At 42.8% G+C, this 19,476-nt stretch overlaps 1 protein-coding gene across 2 annotated transcripts in view; it reads right to left on the bottom strand.

Annotated features, from left to right (window-relative positions):
- Window positions 1-19,476, bottom strand: part of FRMD3 (FERM domain containing 3) — a gene marked incomplete at its 5' end in the record, with an annotated part of 230,963 nt that overhangs the window by 136,687 nt on the left and 74,800 nt on the right. The gene's annotated exons all lie outside the window — the stretch shown is intronic.

A 19,476-nucleotide genomic window follows, 5' to 3' on the forward strand; every position in this document is an offset into this window, starting at 1 on the left:
TAATGACTCTGAAGCTCTATAACCAGACTGGACGTCTCACCTGTAAATCAACAGGTTCCAAGCCAAACTCATCGTCCCTGATCCACTGAACCCTGCTACTCGCCAACTGCTTCTCCTCATCGCCATGTGCCAGTTCCTTAGTTCTGAAGCTTTGCAATTGCCATGAACTCCTTTGTTTCCCATCACTAATCACTACTAAATCCTGTCTTATTCTATACAACCCATGATGCTTTTACCCAGCCCTTCCTTATCATAGCCCTACCCTTGGCCTCAACAACTATAACTGAGATAACTTCAAGTGATTCCTGCCTACCCAATTTTCTGCTCCTCTTTATCTTGCAAGCTAGTGCAGAGAGAACTTGCAAAAGTATAGCCCTCTTCCTGCCACTGCCCTGTCCTCCTGCAGCCCGTCATACCTGCCAAATAAAACCCAAGGATCATCTCCATGTGGTGGAAAGTGAGTAATCAGTACCACAAGCCACACTGAGGAACTTTTGTCCATGTATATCTGTATATGTATACATAAATATACATACAATGTATCTAGGCACAACAGATCACAAAGATCTGACTAATGTTCAGAGTAGAGTAATTAGTAATCTGACACACCACAAGTCTCTCTAGGTATCTATTCCTCAAGTTGTTAACATTACACAATTATAATCAAGATTAAAGAAAAATTCGTTTTAGTTTCACAAACTTGTTGGACTTTAAAAAGAAACTCTTTCATTTCACATCAAGGAGCCACCAAACATTGGCCTGTTATCTCCTTTAAAGTTTAAGCCAGAGTTAGCACACAGGTGGCCCAACAACCATATCTTTTGATGTCCTAAAAGCCAACATTGAAAAATCAGAAGATTTCCCCTAAAACCTGAAAAGCTGGCCTCCCTTGAATACTCTTCTGAGCAGGTAACACCAGTTCAGCATGCCCGTGGCAGTGAGCTGGAGTATGGCACATGGCTGCCCCCTGGCTGGTCACCCACTCTGCTCTCATTAGTCCATTCAGATCACCTATCTGACCCCACTACGAATGTTATGCTTTGATCCCTCATTTCAACAATGAGGTTTTACTGATTTATATAAAATGACATAGGAGCCGTTTGACACACACAGTATGTCCTGCAAGTCCACACTGAGTTACACTTCCCGTGGGTGGGATCCACTGGTCCTTGGTGAACCCAGTTAAGGAGCAGCTGTGGTTCAGACCATGCGTTTCTAGCTTGTGCAACTGTCTGAGAGCGTGGACGTTTCAGAACAGCACCCACTGTCAATGTCCTACTTCCCTCCCCCGGCAAGACTTCCAGCCGTAAATGAAGATGGCATTGGTGTGATAGTGTTCTTGTTGTGCAAAATGAAACTACCACCACGTGTACTTCCAATGGTTATTATTCCCGTGGGAATAATGTATTCTAGGACATTTCCAGGAATATCAGCTAGGATGACTTGTTCTGTCCTCAAGTTCATCTTTGTTTCCTTAAAAACTCTAGGACAAACAATTGAAGTCCCAAGTTTGAATGTATCTTAATTGGCTTTCAGTGCTTCTCTTCCTCATTCTGTTCAGATTTTTTTTCTATTCTAACTTTTTACTTTGTATGTTATCATATTAAACAACTTTATTGTTCAGTTGTGTTTCTTTTTCTTTTTTTAACACTGAGATTAAACATTTCACATCTCTGCCATTTTAGTTCCCAGGAACCTATAAAGGTGTCAAAAGTGCCACTTGCCTTGGCCTTCAGTTTTTTCTGCCCCTTTTATTTTAGTTTATTTTTTTATTTTTCAATTATAGTTGACATACCATGTTATTTAATGTCAGGTATATAAGTGATTAGACATTTATATAACTTATGAAGTTCCCCCCCCCCCATAAGTCTAGTTCCCATCTGACACCCTACATAGTTATTACAATAGAATTGACTTTATTCCCTATCCTTTACAACACCATGACTGCTTTTATAACTGGCAATTTGTAATCCCCTCCCTTTTTTACTCAGCCCCTAGCCCCTCCCATCTGACAACCATCAGTTTGTTCTCTGTATCTTTGAGTTTGTTTCTGTTTTGTTTGTTCGTTTATTTTGTTTCTTAGATTCCACATGTAAGTGAAATCATATGGTATTTGTCACCTCTTTTAATTTGTGCCATCTTGCAGCTCCCTTAGAATTTTGACTTTCCCAGTTTTGTGTCTGCATTCGGTGTTATTTTTCTGAAATCTCACCCCACGACCTGGACTGAGTTCTAATTGGAAGTTTCCATTTGCCTTTCAGGAATGTGCTCTTATCAAAATATCACTGCGTGGTAAACAGCGTGCTTGCCAGCTGCTAGCACAGCATCCTGTAAAGAGAGGACACTTAAATGTGAGGCTCTGCCTTATTCAGAGAAATCCCGGGACTCTTCAGAAGGAACGTGGGGCCACTCAAAGCACAAACAATCCTCACTAGGCACCGAACATCCCATCAATTACCTGAACCCTTCACCCAATCTCCTTCCCCTAACACCCCCTCAAATCTGGTGGCTGGAGGGGGCCCTGCCACTCATCTGGCAGGGCCAGAATCCAAACACTGCAATTCAAGGGTCTTCTCCGCTCCCACGCTCTGGATGCCTCGCCTCTTCCTTCCCAGGAGGAGGATCTTTTCAGAAGCCCTGCAGCCTCCTCCACAAACTGCGCCTAAAGCTCTGGCCTTGCCCGGGGCGGTGTCCCCCTGGACCATTGTGCTCCCAGGCATCCAGGCATCCACTCCCAGGAGAATACCAGAGAGCACTGCCAGATGGCAAGCAGCCAGCATGCTCGGCCCGGCCGGTGGCCCCGAGGAATGTGACTGTGCCCTTTGTGTGGCGGCCTCCCCACAGCCTGGCCGGCCCACACTCCCCATCTGCCCACTCACATTCCAAGACTTAATGTGTGAATCACAGTTCACCCCACACCACAGAAAATGCCACCATCGCCTCAGCCCTCAGGTACCCACAAATCTGTCCAGCCCAGCAGGTTAAACTTTTGAAACAAAGGTCATAGGTCACTCACTCCAAATCTGCAGAAATATCTGTTTACCGGTACAATATAAAAGGGATATAAGTTCAAGTGCAATATAGAAGCACTTGAATCATTTTATTCTTAAAATGTTTCTTTATGAAAAAGAAAAATCTAGGGACAGTAACAAAGCCAACTGGAGCCTGCTTCGTGCATTGTATTAACAAAGGACATGGGTGGAAGTGACCTTTAACCGCATCATAAAGCTCTGCATGTTCAGCAATAATGGTAGAAGCAAAACGTTAGGAGAGACAATAAAATAATGGCAAAAAGGATTAGGGCCTCTTCCAGAACCAGGCCTTGTCCCTCTCCTGTCTTTCTTTTAAGCAACACTCTTCAAAGGGGATGCATCAACAGTCACCATCTTGCTCAGCGTGGCAAACTCGCCCTTTCCCACCTCCTCTTTCTCGCAGCACTGTTTGAGCGTCATAGGCTGAAGGGAGGCTGAACGCTTCTTCCGACACTTCTTTCCTTAAGGCTGCAGGCTTAGCAATTTGTTTTAACAAATAACTTCTCCCCAAACTAAACGGTGAATGCTACCCCTAGCTAGGTTGTTCTGTGCCTTGAGTACTAGACTTTTGGCCATCTTAGTCTCAAATGGAGTCCAAGGTTATTTTGGGGATGTTGCACCACGGGTCTCCACGGGTCAGAAAAAAAGAATTCGGCCTGTTGTCCCAGGCCCTGGTATTAAACAGAAAGGGACTGCAGTTCACATCCTGGTCTTGGCCTTTCCTGGCTGTGTCACCTCGGCTCTCTGAACCTGAGTTTCCTCAACTGTGAATTGGGACAAATGTCCATCATTAAACGAGATGGTTCCCATTGACCACCTGGCACATGGCATGAGCCCAGTAAACTTCCACTCAGCCATCCCTTCCTGCTGAACCGGCGGCAGACCAGTGGTGTTTCTGGATCATTAAGTCAAGTTAACAAGCTTTTTAAAGCAAACTATCTCCTACCAAAGCAGACGCAGGTCATGTTATTAACAATTCTCTCCCCATGTCTTAGGCTAAAAGTTTAGGGATTCTTATGGTTCCTCATGTAGAGCAAGGGGGAAAACACTGTTGCACCATGAATAGTCAATTATGACTTCTCCTTGCACAAGAAAGCAATAATTAATATGAGATGCTAATATCTGAGCCCCTCATTTAGTGCTCCTTGTTCAGTGCTTCTCCAGTCCTGCAGATGCCCATCACTCCAATGATGACTTTTAATCTCAGTGCATATGAATTTATAAAATGACCATATTACCACATACACATGTATGTCTGTGTATATACATATGCACATATGTATATGTGTGTGCATATACACATACATGTACCTACAGACCCAGACACATAAGTGCATATACACACACATACCCACAGGGTGACAGAAAATACTGGAATATGCGTACTACGTAGAAACATGCTTGACATTCAGGTCGTGGTGTGAACATCATTTCATTTCCTCTTTGTCCCCATGCAGTGCCCAGGGGCCTTCTGAACTTAAACATCCAGGCCTACTCAGAAAATCCTCTTGTCCAGCTTAGTCTAGAAAAGGAAACTTCTCATGAAATCAAGTGTCCTATGTAAGGGAAAGTTGATGTGTCTCAAAACTGGGGTCTAAAGCCACCGCAAACCAGGAAGCCAGTGCGGGGGCGGGGGGGGGGGGTGTTCAGGGTTTCAGATAAAAAAGCTCCTGCTGAACACGGTCTCACTAGTGAGTCATCCGAGATAAGAAAATGCTTCTCTAAACCTCAAACACCCTCAAGAAGGCTCTTTCAGTCATTCACTCCTTGGTATGATTTAATCAGATAGTTTTAAGAAAAAAAAGTGATCATTGAAATCTACTAAAATTGTTTGTAGTTCAATCACACTGGCGGCCAAGTCATAGCTCCTAAAATAAATTAAATAAGTAATTGTCACATAAAACAGTGTGCACAGCAGGCATTACAAAGGACTCACAGGATTTTACCCTATTTTTTTAACTAAGAACCGAGTGTGCCTAAATTAATGACACATATTTTCTTTCCTGAAGTCTTCATTAGTAGGGTCTATTATATGTGTGGTTGTGTGTCATATGCCTGTGCATGAATAAGGGATCAGCCCACTAGCAAGTCAAGCCTTGCTTCAGGAGGCAATAAAGAGAAAATCTGAAAGTTGTCCACTCAAAAACAAAAATTGTTGTTGCTTATAATCTTAAAGATATAATAGTCATTTTCTTTATTGAGACCTGTTACTTCACAAGATTCATTTAAACCTCTATTCTGGAACTAGGCAAAAATACAGTTTTGTTTTTAAATTATGCTCTCCCAAAAATAAGTATGCCATTTAAAGATATACATTTTTACTCTATGTTAGAGAGTTAGACAGGAAAAGAATGTCAATCCAGATGGTTTTCCTAGCAGCCATCATCCCTGAAAATAGTCACAACATTCCACACTGGAAAGAAAGAAGGAGAAAGCAAACCAACAACGCTGAGGCCCTAGAATAACTAACCAACTAGAGTAGATATCAAACAAGATATCAGAACACTGTTCACATGTTCACCAGAGGCCCCTCTTCTGCAACAGTTCCCTTATGTACTGTCAAGAAAAATTATCTTAAATTTGGAAATAAGTCTAAAATATGACTAGGTATGCTCGCTTCAGCAGTACACATACTAAAATTGGAATGATACAGAGAAGATTAGCATGGCCCCTGGGCAAGGATGGCATGCAAATTCATGAAGTGTTCTATATAGAGAAAAAAAATATGACTAGGTGCCCAATCACGGTCACATAGAGCATTGTCTGGCAAAGCCACAAATGGGCACCTGATGCTTTATGGGAAATAAATTGGCAATATTTACTATTCTTTAGGGTCCAGACTATGAAGTCAGATGCTAACTTGTAAAAGATTGATAAGCTGAAAATTAGTTCCGGCCCATTGTTTTATCCCATAAGCCAAAGGTAATGGTTTTACCTTTATAACATTATATAGCACTCGAGGCCTGTTGCACGAAGAGATTTGTGCAATAGGCCTTCTCTTCTCCTCGCTGCGGGCACTGGTTTTCCTCCAGCACCCAGGACCCAGGCCTTCGCTCTGGCCGGAGCTGCCTTCCGTCCTCCGCCTTCACGGCCCCAGCCAAGCCGCCTACTGTCCTCCATCTTCATGGCCCCAGCCAGAGCTGCCTTCTGTCCTTCATCTTCACTGCTCCAGCTCACCTTCAGTCTTCACTCCACCGCTTGGAGCCTACGTATGCAAATTAACTGCCATCTTTGTTTGGCGGTTAATTTGCATATCACACTGATTAGCCAATGGGAGGCGTAGTGAAGGTACGGTCAATTACCCTGTTTGTCTATTATTAGATAGGATTTTATATCTCAACCATGTATCGCAAACCTTATTCGGGCCATGCTTTGTTTCATTGACTATTTATACTCAAGGATCCATATGCTCCTTTGAATCAGCTTTGCCATCCTGCCAGTTCCCTCATTCATGAGCTAAGTAAATTTTGACACATGATCACCATAAGAAGAGCCATCATTTTAACTTACTGAAAATTATAACATTGATACTTTATTTACCATTTGGTCCACCCACCTTCCTGTCCTGGAAACAAATGCCTGCTCTTTTCTTTCTCACTGATGACTGAGCTCGAAAGTTATTTCCAAAATATCAGGAACCCTGGGAAGGTTCTATTTGGCTCTCACAACTGTCACTGATCCATCACCACAGCAGCTCCTCCTACAGAGAGCACCAGACAACTCTGACCCCACCATCCTCTGACCAGGTTAAGACTCCACATTGAACCAAGGTGCACAGATCTGGTCTTCCATGGAAGCAGAACAAAATCCAAGAAACAGAAAGACAAGACACACTTGCATATTTAAAGTCCAGTATCCTTTTTCTTTTTTGCTCCAGGCATTTAGTTTGTACCAGACATATTATTTGTTTCAAAATGTGTATATCATTGAAAGTGACAAAGCAAGCTAACTGCATAAAGCAGGGGGTGTCCTCAAAAGCACAAAGGGGAGTACAGAATCAAAGGAAGCCAGGGAAGAGGGGGAATGAGGGCATGTAAGGGCCCAGGTGGGAAACACACTTCATTTTTGCAGAATCAGCCTCCACTCTGCCTTACCTCCCACACACTGGCTGTTCTACTGCTATAAGCAGACTCCCTGGGAGACTGGAATTGCCAATACACAGCTAAAAATTTCTGCTAACTTACTATTAAGCATACCAAGAAAAGATCTGACTCAAGGAAACACCTTACTGAGTTTTCCAAAAAATAAAATGTATTTTTCAAAGCAAGCCACAAAGTATGGGGTGGCTAAGCTCAGAGACCAAAAGGACAAAACCTATAAATTCCATTTTTTAAATTGCTGAAGTGAGCACTTACCAGCTATTTGGGGAAACTCATGATTGTTATTTACAGATGAGCTAAATGGGTCTTGAACATGGGGACTCAGGAAGAGCCACAGGTAGTTTCCCTCTGTCTAGTCTACATGTCTCAGGAGGAGTGAGTATTTTCTCCACACAAATGTGGACCTACCTGCAATCAGGAATGTCCCAGGGCACAGCATCTGAATTAGACCCCTCTCAGTGGTTCTCAATCTTTCTAATGCCGCGACCTTTTAATACAGTTCCTCATGTTGTGGTGACCTCCAACCATAAAATTACTTTTGTTGCTACTTCATAACTGTAATTTTGCTACTGTTATGAATCATAATGTAAATATCTGATATGCAGGATGTATTTTCAGGGGTCAAGACACACAGGTAGAGTCTAGATCAGTGGTTCTTAACCTTCTGGCCCTTTAAATACAGTTCCTCATGTTGTGACCCCAACCATAAAATTATTTTCGTTGCTACTTCATAACTGTCATTTTGCTACTGTTATGGATCATAATGTAAATATCTGATATGCAGGATGGTCTTGGGCGACCCCCGTGAAAGGGTTGTTCGACCGCCAAAGGGGTCGCGACCCACAGATTGAGAACTGCTGGTCTAGATCCTCTTTTCTCAGGAACCACATGGAATATTTCTTCCTCATGGAGGGTAAGATGTACAAGCAGTCTTCCTTGTTTGGTATGTCACACAGTTCAGAGGTCATCAGGAGTCGCTCCTGCCTCTGGGCTGTGCCTCAGGGTGGCACACAAGGGATAGCTATAAAAGGTCCAGAGAAGAAAATTCTTCTGGGTGAAGAGAGGCGATGCCTCAAACCCTAATCCCTTTGAATGAACTGCACCTCCAGACACATGTGAACTTTTAAAAAGGCATCTGTGATATATGCACCCCGTGTTCACTGCAGCATCATTCACGGTGACCAAGGTATGGAAACAACCCAAGTGTCCTTCAATAGATGATTGGATAAAGAAAGATAAAATACTGCCATTTGCAACAACATGGATGAATCTTGAGACTATCATGCTTAGTGAAATAAGTCAGACACAGAAAGTCAAGAACTATATGATTCCACTATGTGTGGGATATAAAATTGAACATACAAGGAAAACAAAAACTCATAGGTACAGACAACAATATGGTGGTATCAGAGGGAAGGAGGGGGAGGAGTAAAGGATAAATGGGGTCAAATATATGGTGATGGAAGAAGATTTGACTTTGGGTGATGGGCACACAATGCAATATACAGATGATGTATCTTAGAACTGTATACTTGAAATCTATATAATCTTATTTACTAATGTCAACATAATAAATTTAATTTTTTTAAAAAAAGCATCTATGAGTCAAAAAGAAAGCTGTTCACCAGACCTACCCATTCTAAGCTGCAGAATCTTGACGCTTGGGAGGCCATATCCAATCTGGGAGACTATATATAAAATAATTTATTTTTGGCTTAAGATTTGAAGAATGTGATAAAATATGGTTTAGGCCATGGGAGTCATAAAATATTTAATATCCATAAATGGATAGTGTCCATACAGGCTACAGAGCAGGTTATGATATTAGTTTCCAATTAGTCTTCCTTACGTACATGGCAACACCATAAACAATGACCAGTGACCAAGGGAGGACCCCTATAATGACTGAATCTAGATCCTCTGTTCTCAGTAATCACTCAGGGCTGGCCTACAATGAGGAGCCTACTTCTGGCTTATTTTTAGACCAGAGAAAGCCCTCAGTCTTCGTTGGACAGTCAGTGAATGGTTATAAAACACTGAATCCCCTGTCTCTCTGCAGCGGTTCTCAACCTGTGGGTCGCGACCCCTTTGGTGGTCGAACGACCCTTTCACAGGGGTCGCCTAAGACCATCCTGCATATCAGATATTTACATTACGATTCATAACAGTAGCAACATTACAGTTATGAAGTAGCAACAAAAATAATTTTATGGTTGGGTCACAACATGAGGAGCTGTATTTAAAGGGCCAGAAGGTTGAGAACCACTGCTAAAGGGACTACTCCATGTCCGCCATCTTTCTTGTAGTTAGCTTCTCTCCACAGGAGCAGCATATTGCTGAGTGGGTGGCACAGAGCTCCTAAAACCCTTATGATTTCCTAAGTGATATGAGCACTAAGAGCACCTTTTGTTCTAATATTTGATTTGTGACCCTGGTTCCTGACACATAATTCCTAAATCCCTTGAAATTTCCTAGGTGATAGCAGTATCTCCCGTTCTAATAAGGTGACTACTGGATAGCTCCTGGACTGAAGGCTAGTCAATAAAAAAACCAAGCCATAAGAAGCTTGATATTTTCAGCCCCACCCCTCATTCTCCAGAGAGGGGAAAGGGGCTAGAAATGGAGTTAATGATTAATCATGCCTATGTGATGAAGTCTCCAGAAAACATGAGGTTCCAAGAGCTCTTAGGTTGTCAAACACGTCCTGGGAGGGTGACACAACCCGCCTCCACAGGGACAGATGCTTTTGCACCAGGACTCTTACAGACCTTGTTCAATGGATCTCTCTATGTGGCTGTTCATCATATCCTTTATAAAATCCTTGATAAGTATATGTTTCCCTGGGTTCTGTGAGCTGTTCTAGCAAATAATCAAATCCAAAGAAAAGGAGGTCATGGGAACCCCCAATTTGTAGCCAAGTCAGGCAGAAGTTTTGGGTAACCTGGGGATCTACTACTTGTGATTGGCAGCCTCATGAGACTGAGCCCTCTGCTTGTGGGGTCTGATGCTATCTTCAAGCAAATAATGTCAAATTTGAGTTACATTATAGGAAAACAAGCTGGTGTCTGAGAATGGCTTATTGTGGGGGGTGGAAGGGGAGCCCACACATTTGGAGTCAGCAGCATTATGAGTATGAGTAGTGTGAGAGTAAAGGAAAAACACAAGAGGAAGACTGAGTTTTTCTCTATACCCTCTTAGCAGGAATTTTCTTCCAGTTTGGCTCAGTGGATAGAGAGTAGGCCTGCAGAACAAAGGGCCCCAGGTTTGATTCCTGTCAATGGCATGCACCTCAGTTGCAGTTTCCTCCCTGGCCTGGGCCCTGGTAAGGTGCATGTACAGGAAGCAACCAATTGATGTGCTTCTCTCATACCGATGTTTCTGTCTTTCCTTCCCTCCTTCCAACTCTCTCTAAAAATCAATGGAAAAATATCCTCAGGTGAGGATTTAAAAAAAATTGGTCCTCTGTTATGCAGAAACTTCCTGATACACATTGTGAATATTTTATTAGTAGGTAAAGATAGAGTCACAAAGAGCTATGTGTGCTTTGCTAAGGTGTTTGACATTTATCCTGTAGGCAATGAGAAGCCATCAGACGTTATCCAGTCAGCAGGTGACAAGAAGTTATCAGTAAGTTAACTTAGGTAACATGAGCAGTAGTGTCTATAAAGTAAGGAGAAGCTGGGAAGGAGACCAGATAGGAGACACTAATCTACTAACTCAAATTCATTTCATTATAATTCTTTTTTTAATTTCTTTATTGATTCAGTTATTACATATGTGTCCTTATCCGCGCTTCATTATAATTCTGAGTGTTTTTTCAAGCAGGAAATTTCTTTTCAAGATCTACCTCAAAATCCCAAAATTCACTCACTTCCACCTCAGTGGCACTATTTCCCTGGTACTAGCCATCATGAGAACCAGAGAAGGTGATCTTGGACATCAGTAGCTTGTAGGTTTGTTGGTACAGACTGGCTGCCCAAGAGAATACTCTTATCTCTATCACCAGAAGAGACCAGATCTATACTTCTTTAATCTATCCACTGACCACTCTAATTCTACAATCCAGATCATATACAAATAGTCACTTACATATATAAAACACAAAACTCCCTTTGTAAAGACAAATGTAATCAGTGTGTTAGCCTCAGTATAACAGTCACATTGTGATCCTTAGAGTCCAATGACCAAGGATAGTATTTGTCCAGTTTCTGACTGCCCCCAAAGACCCCCACTTCTTTAGTCACCTCAGGATTCTCCACATCCCTACACACATGATTCAGTAAACCAGCTTCCAGCTGGACACTCTAATGGGGCCATCAGCCTCCCAAGGCAATTTTCCCTGATCACAGGGCCTCTAAAAGTCTATCACAGGAGGAGTATTAACTGGCAACATTATTATCCATGGGAAATGTATAGTTAGGGGGAAAGGTGAAAGTCTAAACTTTCAAAGGCAGTATAACATAGAGGGAAGTATATAAATTTCAGTATCAGACAGACTGGATTTCAGTCCCACCACAGTGTGCCTGTGGGCATCTCATCTTACCTCTATGAGTCTCTTTCACATCTATAAAATGGAAATAGGAACATTAGCTTGCAGCATTAGGGTGAAGATGACAGATGACATATGTGAGGCACCTAACACAGTCTGGTACCCAGAAGGAATGGTGGTCATCAGGGCGGTTCCCAAGTATTATGATTCTCCTCTCCTTCCAGGAACATGGTAGAATTGCACGTTCTAGCTCCATTTGAAATAAGTCTTGGCCATGTGCTTGTGCTGGCCAAGGAAGCTTTAAGAGCCAATGATACATTCATTCCCTTCCCACTACTATGGTGGTCATGGAAGCATGAAAATGGCACCTCCATCACCCTGGATCACTATGTGACAATGGTGAACAGAAAGCCCTACAGATCCACAAAGGGCATTAGAGCATGAGCAAGAAAAGAAATGTATTAAGCCACTGAGATCTGGGGGTTCTTTTTTTACTATATCATGACCTATCCCATCCTGACTGAGAGAATAAGTAGTCAATGAATTCTAGCTAACGTGATTTTGTTTTTATTATTTCAAAATGCTACCTTAGAAAGTGGGAATGCCTGACAAGTCAAAGATTCTGACTGAACTCAGTAAAGACTGATCCCACAGTGGCTGTACCCATTTATATTCCCACCAGCAGTGATGAGGGCAATCCCTCTTCTGAGTATCTACCAAAACTTTTTGGAAAAAAAATTATTTGTAAAGATATATGCACCCCTATGTTCACTGCAGCATTATTCATAGTGGCCAAGACATGGGAACTATCGAAGTGTCCTTCGATAGATGATTGCATAAAGAAGATGTGGTATATATACAGGATGTCCCCAAAAATATAGACACACTTTAACAGCTGATGGCTCAATTGATATTTCTTTCTTTTCAGATTTAACCCATTGAACTGAATAATTATTCGAAGTGTATATACATTTTGGAAACACCCTTTATATACAATGGAATACTACTCAGCCATAAGAAAATATAAAATACTGTCATTTGCGACAACATAGATGGACCTCGAGAATATCATGCTAAGTGAAATAAGTCAGTCAAAAAAACTTAAGAACCATATGTTTCATTCATATGTGGGATATATGGGATATAAGACTGAAACTCACAAACACAGACAACAGTATGGTGGTTACCAGAGGAAAGTGGGATGGAAGGGCCAAATCTATGGTGACAGAAGATTATGACTTTAGAAGGTAGGCACACTATGCAATATACAGATCATGTATCATAGAAATGTACATTTGAAACCGAGATAATCTTATTAACCAATGTCACTACAATACATTTAATAATAATAATAATAACAAAAAAATGATCGCAAGATAGATTACCAGGCAAGGACCCTGATACATTAGTTATTAGAGTTAAAAGGAGCAAAAATAATCCCAGTTCCTGAATCTGAACTATGCTTCCATGAATTAAGGATTTAAAGGTCACATTGAGCAGAGGAGGATAAATACACGAAACAGTGTCTGCAGACTAAAAGCTCTAGAGCACTGGACCCCAGCCAGAGCAATCATAATCCAAGAATTGAGGGCAACAGCCCTGGAAAATAACTCTTAAGTATTTCCAGCCTTTAAAATTCCTCAATGGACCAGAAAACATCTGTTTCCTAATCTGGTGGGAAAAAGCCTCATTGCTAAATAGTAGTCAGCACCCCTAAGCATAAAATTCACTGCCATTTTCCTGGGCAAAAACACACATACACACATTAACCCTTCCTCCCTTGTTATCTGCAGATGTCACCAGCTGTGGATGTCACTACAAGAGGGGAGTGGTACAACCAGAGAACGCAATGCTTCACTTCCCTAGAAGTTGCCAGAAACGGCCAGTATGAACTCCTATGCATCGGCATCTACTCCTTACACCATATGATGTAGAGCAAATAAAATATGCTGGACACATGGATAAAAATAAGCTTTTTTTAGCCAGTGACTTAATGCTATATGAAGAACATAAGCTCCAAAGCCAGACAAACTCAAGTTCAAATCCTGTCTTTACCACTAGCTGTGTGATTTTACGCACATTACCTGCTCTGAGACTCCGTTTATTCATAGTCAGAATAGCAACAATAACAGCCAGGCATCCATGCTCATGTGCATTGCATCTTTAAGTCCTTACAATAGCAGATGAAGGAAAGATTTATATGGATCTCAAAGATGAGAAAATATGAGGCTCTAAATTATCAGGAAGTAAAGCCAAGATCCACCAGATCCTCTTTATCTTTATACCTTTTCCCCAGTGGCAAATCTGGAATATTCCCTCTGATCCTGGAATCTTCAATAGTCTTTAAAAGACTGCTGGGACATATCTTGATATTCATACTAATCTTCCTATTTATCCATGGAAATATAATTATCAACATAAAAATATACATGGCTTTAGATATAAATACAGGGGGAAATGTTAACAGCAGTTGTCTCTGTGTAGTAGAATCATAAATGGTTTTTAATATCTAATTTTTTAAAAAAATATATTTTTATTGATTTCAGAGAGGAAGGGAGATGGAGAGATAGAAACATCAATGATGAGAATCATTGATCGGCTGCCGCCTGCACACCCTGTACTGGGGATCAAACCCATAACCCAGGCATGTGCCCTTTGTGAGAATCGAACCTGAGGCAATTCAGTCCGCAGGCTGACACTCTATCCACTGAGCCAAATCAGCTAGGGCAATATCTAAGTTTTTTGTATTGTGTCTATTGAGAGTACATCTGTTTGGCAAGCAGGAAAAAAATATTTCTCAAAGCCATAGGAGGAGATTACTGGGCTCTTTTTAATTTTTTCAACATTTGCATATTGTTTCCAAAATGAGTAAAGGTATTTCAGTCACTCAAATTATATTTCTTTGATTTTGCTTACTTTAAAAAAAAATGTTCAAATGCTGTAATTAATGCACAAGGGAAAAATCTAGTCTGCACTTAGAGCTGATTAACTTGGGGTTCCTTCAATGTTGTGAACAGGCTGCCATAGCCCTGGAGGACCCAAAACAATGCACATTTACCCCAAAGGGAATTGGGAAGACCCACAAGCACAGCCATAGGACTTGCTCACGCAAGACAGTAGGCTGGACTTTGCTCCAAGAGCAGGTTCTACCAAGCTCCTCCTGACAACCAGTGTCCTTCCCCCACCCTTCTCAAAGTGACCATTTTCATACAGAAAACCAAGCTTAGGTCTGGCTTAGCTTCCCACATTACTCATGCAGTGACTGATGGTTCCCTAGGGGTATCAGAGCTGCCCAAATGTCCTCAGAAAATTCAAGCCAGGACTAAGATGTGGCCCATCTTCTTTGATTCTTCCCAGGCATAGAAGGAAACACTATGTGCTATCTTTGGAGCATCCTTCAAAAATCATGTGCCCTTTGGCTCAGCAGAACTAAAGTTAGTTCTTACTGTCCCAAACCAAAGTCAATACGGCCACAAGAAAGCTGTGTGTTCGGACCACACTGACCCAAAGTGGTGGGCTAACGCCAGGTTCTGGAAGTCAGATGCCAAGAAACAAGAGGCTAGGAATCTGCTTCAGTTTCACTGTAAGATGTTCTTGGGGCTGCTGTCTATGCAGCCTTAGGGTGAAATTAAGCACTGGGAAATATTTGCCTTCCATAGTAACCAGTGAAATTTTTCTCTCGTGGTTAGATTAATTTCCTTTTTCAACTTGCCTTCCAGGAAGCTCACAAATGCATGGCCCACCCGCAACAATCCTGCAAGTCATACAACCTGCAAGCTTGCATTCAGTTTGTCCCCATGTTCTTGACATTCCATTTAACCTGAGTCTTACTTGTATTATTCTTAATATTCTTATTCTATTACTACTTGTTAACCAACTCAAATGCCATATAAAATATGTTTGATATAAGTTAACAAGACATTGCTGGCCAGCACCAGCCATGTCAAAGAGGTGCCATCCAGAGGGTCTGCCCCAAAAGCCACCAGAAGGGGCCTGTCCTTTCCCTCCACAAACTTGTGTCAGATTCATGGTAGTTCACCATTAGAAATTCATTCATTTAGCAAAACTACTTTCTTCTATTCTTGGGAGATAAAGTAAATACACTGGGAAGAATGCCTCCCTATTTATCCTTGTAAAGAAGTTTATCATGATCCTGTGTAGTCATACATCACTCAACATAGGTGTGGGCTTAGGAAAAGAGAAAACACAAGGATAATTGAATTTGATGAAAGATTTAAGGAATGTTTGAGCATCAAGAATATTTGCACAGTGAGGAATCTGCTTTTCTGGGACAAACAAACCCGCAAACTACAGAGCTATTTGACACAGGAGAGGGAGTGGGAAGGGGCTAAGATTCATTTGCCTCCTTCATAATGTTGACAAACACTAAACTCAAGCCTAAAAGTCTGTGATGACGGACCTGATGCTTCTAGTAACTGACACTTCATAGCATTTCAGAGTTCACAGGAGCTCTTTATAGATATTATCTCATTTAATCTTCAAAAAGACCTTGTAAGCTTATCGTATTCTCCTCATTATATAAACTAGAGGCCTGGTGCATAAAAGTGTGTGCACTTGGGGAATCCCTCAGCCCAGATTGCACCTTCTTGCAGTCCAGGAGCCCTTGGGGGATGTCCAACTGATGACTTAGGCCTGCAGTCTGGCCTCCCTCTGCGGGAGGCGGCCAAGCGGGCCATCAGGGGATGGCAGCTGGCCCCCATCGCCCCGCTGCTGGTCGCCATCGCCGCCCCCCACCTCATCACCATCACCTCCCTCTGCCCGCTGGCTCGCGCCTTGGTTGGCTCGGCCCCCCGCTGACCAGTTGTTCTGCCTTTTGATTGATTTGCATATTACACTTTTATTACATAGGATATGAGAACTGTGGCTCAGAGAGGTCAGTAGCTTGTCAAGGGCACACAACTTATTTAGTGGCAGAGGGGAGACAAGAACCCAGGTCCCCTCCACCAGAAAATGGCCCATAGGACATAAACATGTTGTCTGAATAGAGCCTACCAATAGGAGTCCCCAGAGCAGGATGTCCCATTGTGTGAGGCCTCAAGAGCCTGGTGGCTTCGGTCTGTGCACTCTGCCTTCAATAACCCCAAACACTGCTTTCTGAGCAAAACTACAACCCACACTTGAAAATAAAAATGCCTGTCTGCCACAGCCGACATCCACCCGACCCCTCAAAAAAAAAAAAATACACCTGCAAGTAGGAAAGTCCATTTCTGGTACTTTGCACCATTGTTCATTACTCATGTTCAGGAAAGCATTTCTAAGGCACCCGCGGAGGTGGTGTTAAATTTACTGCCTTCCAAATGTTCTAATTTATTTATAATCAAGAGTATGTGTATGCCAAAACCAGTTTGGCTCAGTGGATAGAGCGTCGGCCTGCGGACTGAAAGGTCCCAGGTTCGATTCCGGTCAAGGGCATGTACCTGGGTTGCGGGCACATCCCCAGTGGGAGATGTGCAGGAGGCAGCTGATCGATGTTTCTCTCTCATCAATGTTTCTAACTCTCTATCTCTCTCCCTTCCTCTCTGTAAAAAATCAATCAAAAACAAAAACAAAAACAAAAACAATATATATATATATATATATAGTATGTGAAAGAGAAGGAGAATACAGCCCTGAACAGTGAATACACCTCCCCACTCTCCCCTCCCCACCACACACACACACACACACACACACACACACACACAGTCAACCTCCAAGCCCTCCTCACAGAGGGCAGATCATGGTTCTCAGGAAATGAGATCTGAGCAGCTGTCTTCCCCTCCGGACTGGGCCCTGTGGAGTAGGTCTGGAGGCCCTGAGGTTGTGGCTGCAGCCTATGGGCTGAAGTCCATTCCCATGCCTAGCATACATCTACACCAAGCAGAGAGGGATCTAAACCCCAGACCAGACAGGCAACCAGATCTTGGGACCGAAAGGGGGCCGCAATGGCTGGGGTGAGATCCACCACAGGAGCGGGATCACAGAATACAGATGAAGACCTGGACCTCAGGAAGTCCAAGGGTCAGCCCAGAGCATGCAGTCAGTCTCCAGAGAGAGCAGAATGCACCCAGTGGCAATGGAGGGGACCAGAGGGCAGCAGAGGCCACAGATCCCAGCCACACTGTGGCACAGAGCAAGAGCGTCTGGCCTGAGAGGCAGAAGTCAGGGTATCAAACCCTAATGCCTGCTGAGTAAAACTCCCAACAAATGATTTGTCCTCACTGTGCCACATTTCTTAATCTAAAAATTTGAATATATGAGACCTAATTCACAAGATTACTGTGAGCATTGAGTGAGATGATGTTCACGAAATGCCAGTGTATTATCTGTCACATGGTAGGTGTGCAATAGATGCTTCTCTTTCTTATAAGACTCTACTGGAAGTCACAAATTCTCAGTGCCTAACCTAAATATACAGCCTATTGGGGTTTTATTGGTTTTTTTAGTTTGAATACCTAAAAGTTGGTTCTTGGGTGTGTATATGAGTACCGTTCCAATGTAACTTGCCCTGAAGCCTTTAGTGGTACACCTTTCTAATGTTCCTATAATTATTGCTAAATACACTTCTCTAAGAGACATCACATCACATACCTAAAAATAAACATCTTTATTGGATGAGGAGCATGCCATCTCTGCCATAGTCTCCACTACTCCCTACTATCTTTATCTTGCCCCGGCCAATGTACACATTTATGCTACCTGCCTGGCCCTGCAGGCATCTGAGTCTGTGACCTTTGCCCTTAAGCCAAGAATCAGAGCAAGTGGCAGACAGAGGCTGAGGCATATGAGAGGTGAACAGCAGCAGCTCCAACAGCCCAGCCCCCAAACCTTGTCACCGACAGCCATGATTCCATGACAGCCATTGTACTGCTGAGGGTGGCTATGTTCCTCAGTGGCAGAGCCAAATCCAGCATAGCAGCTCTAAATCCGCGGATGGCACCATGCAAATGGTAGCCTTGGTGAGACAGCCAATGCAAGTAGCAAATCAATATCAGCTCCATATCCAAAATTCCACTGAACCTCAGAATAGAAGCAATGACCGTGTAAATTAAGGCACTTGGGCCACCCTCCAATCCCCTCCCCAAGACCTCAGAGGGGGAAAGATGCTTGAAATCTAGTCTGATTTTCACTTTACTTTAGCCAAGATGCCTTAAGCTATCCAAACCTCAAAAGCACCTCATCTCCACAAATTTCCAATTATCTTGGCAGCAGTGGAAGGAGCTGTGACCCACAATCTCTTCTTGGGATTTCTTGCAGCTCTATGGACACAGCTGGGAGAAGCAAAGGCAGACAGACCCTGACAGCAGACCAGCCCTCTTTAGAGATCCCCGGGTCTCCCACGGCCTGTGGTCTTGCCTAGCTCGTAGGAGTGAAGGTCTTGTTCATATGAAACATGACTATGTTCATGAGCAGTACCTTGCTGAGCTGCTGCAGGCAGCAGGGAAATCAAAAAGGGAAATGGCATTTTTTTTGAGGGGCTATACTAGGGTTCTTGTTAAATGCTCTGAGGGCCTAGGGGCCACATTGAAAATATTTAACAACAAGGACAGCAAGGTGGCACAGCTAAATCAGAACAATTGGCCCACTGGCCAAAGGTCCCTTGGAGAAAGTATCCACAATTTGTGGTTTTGAAAACCAAGCACATGTACTTTAAAATATAAAAAAAAAATTAAAACCCTAGACCAGAACTGGTGAAGGGCTCTACAAGCATTGATGCAGCCTGCTGAGTGGCCGGGCCACTGCCTCCAAGGAGACAGAATGAGGCCAGCAAACAGCTGTAAAATGTCTTTTAGAAGAGGAACATCTGGTCTTGCTCCAGGATCACGGAAGTTTCCTGGCTGAACTCTGGGGTTAT

Source organism: Myotis nattereri, assembly GCF_964212035.1.
Source record: "Myotis nattereri genome assembly, chromosome: 12".
In the NCBI taxonomy this organism is placed as follows: domain Eukaryota; kingdom Metazoa; phylum Chordata; class Mammalia; order Chiroptera; family Vespertilionidae; genus Myotis; species Myotis nattereri.